The sequence below is a fragment of the Agrilus planipennis genome, unplaced genomic scaffold (genome assembly GCF_000699045.2).
Source record: "Agrilus planipennis isolate EAB-ADULT unplaced genomic scaffold, Apla_2.0 scaffold100, whole genome shotgun sequence".
In the NCBI taxonomy this organism is placed as follows: Eukaryota; Metazoa; Arthropoda; class Insecta; order Coleoptera; family Buprestidae; genus Agrilus; species Agrilus planipennis.
The window spans coordinates 1,046,522-1,049,204 of NW_020442469.1; positions in this window are offsets into that span (position 1 = coordinate 1,046,522).

A 2,683-nucleotide genomic window follows, 5' to 3' on the forward strand; every position below is an offset into this window, starting at 1 on the left:
GAATTTCTAATTTTATGTAGTCTTGTCTCCGATTGTACCTCCCAAAACATCCTTAAGGCAAAGAGGGGGTACCTCTCGAATTAGAAACATATATAAATAAATGGTAAATAATTATTATAAAGTTTTATTTAAACAGCACAAACGGCTTGCAATATTATATGAATAAGAAATTAGATAGAATATTCGGCACCACATGCAAGAGAGTAGGCTAGAATTCGATCTTTACATTGAGAAGACGAAGAAATTTTGGAAGTTGAATCACTTTAATCAAACTTTAAGAGTGAAGATTTAGTAATTAACAATTTTCGAGGATGAATGATTGACGTAATGGTAAAAAGTCAGATTATTTTCGTCGAAGATAGAGAAGATGTTAAATTAGAGTCAACGAATAAGGGATAAATAATCTTAATCTTCCAAATGACTAAACCGATCTCGACTACAGACTACTTTTTTTAAATTGTTCGTTGGTTGTAATAATTTTATTTATTATAAACAATTAGAAACAGTTTCACATCGACGAAAATTGAGTCGAATTTTTCTTCCTCGATGTAGCAGAAGTGGAATTTACTCTGACACAAATATATAAACGTATAAATCAATGATGCCACTTACCTGTTTTTTTTACATATTTAGAAGTATCTATCAATGTAGGTATTTGAAGACCTGAAGTGAAAGAAAATTGTAATGCAGTCGTTTATGTAGAAGAATTTATTTTTGGAATAGTATTTTTACACTTACTGTAATAAATATGATACAATAAATTCACTCGAAAAAGTGTTTGCCTTAAGTTAATGTATGTATGTAAAATAATGTAGATTGCTGAAAGCTTATGTAAAATTCTGCAATTATTATTTCATTTTTCTAACTAAAGTACCAAACTGGATTGCATGTAATACGAGTAATAATGGAATGCATTTGAATGGGTGTGAGTACAACACATAAGTAGGTACGTATTACATTCATACAATGATATAACAGTATAAAAGTCTACAAGCTAGAAATATGCTCTAATCTTACAGTAAATGTAATGGTAAATACACACGGTGCGCATTATGTTTCATGCTTCATCACAGATGAAAATAAAAATAATCTTATCTATATATTAACATATAAGTATGCTTAATTTTCGTAATATATGGCATTAACACATTGTTAATACGAAATCAAACATAANTAAGTACTTATAGATAGTATTTATTTACCTCATGATATGCTGCAAAATCTAATTAACGAATTTCTAATTTTATGTACTCTTGTCTCCGATTGTACCTCCCAAACATCCTTAATACTTTAAAAAGTTTTTCTCGAAAAGTGCCTAATTTTCCCGTTACTTGACTTTTAAACTAATTAAAAACATTGATCTACATTAACGAAAAGTGTTAATTTTACAAACAAAATGTATATAATCCTTTGCGTTTAGAATTAATTTTTCTATTTATTCCTATGATCAAATTATAATTATATACCCCGAGTTAGGGTAGCATCCACCCCTAGGTTGAAAGCGCCCATTGGCATAATATAGATTTTGATCCTTAAGCTATTCTCTACCTACTCAAAATTTCAAGTTCATCGACTCATTTTGAAAAAACTGAGAGGCCAAAACGTCCATTTCCTGAATCAATTGGAAAACAATTTCGTAAAACATTCTTGGAAAGGAATTATAATTATAATATTTTGAAACTTTATTGGAGTATGAAACATGAGGTTTTTAATGAACTTTAGAAAAACGAAAGATACGTTCGCGTGCTAATTAATTACCACTCTATTAAAGATGGTGATATTTTCCTATATTCTTTCCTGTTGTTAAGTATTCGTCGCTTTTTTATACTTAAGTTCTTATTAACACCCCACTGGGTTGACATCCTTATGAAAAGAAACGTGATAAAATATAAATTTTCTTTTAATGAGGTAGCTGTAACGCTTCCAACATACGTAATTAATATAATTGCATAAAATTAATAAATGTTTTCCTTTTATAGCAGCAGGGATTACGTTAACAAGCTTATATTTAAGAATGTAGAACAAATAAAAGTAACAAACTTGTTAATAAAGATATTAAATTATGTGTAACATATACATTATACATATTAAAAAGTGAATTCAATCTTTTTTTAAAACTTGTAATAGTTGCGCAGAAAATGAAATAGTTACAGTGTTGTGGTATAATAACAACAAATAATAAACTGTGAATCTAATCATTTGAAAAATTAAATTCAAATGAGTTAAATTATGATTAAATTGGCTAATTATTATATGACGGTGATAGACTCCACGGTAGCGTAATTGTAAAACATTTTAAGGTAATCCAACCAAAACTTCATTTACGGTAAAATGATAATCAATTTTATATTAGTTTATAGTTAAAACTTTTTTATCGACAACAGTAAAAAAATGCCCATAACAGCGCTAGAGTTTCAACAATATTGTCTTCAACTTTAGCACGTAACCTTACGAAACTTTTATGGTTTTTCCACAGCATTTTCCGATAATGTGAAAAATTAAGTCTAAAATTTATTTTTTCATAAGAACGTTTTTGTGATTATTTACAAAAAAAGAAAATAAGTTGTTATACTTAAATCGATAGACACCAACTTTCATCCCATATTATAATTGAGCAGTTCGGGTACAGTCGAAAAACATCCCAATTTTGAATTATCAATTTAAAAATTTTATGCTGCTCCAT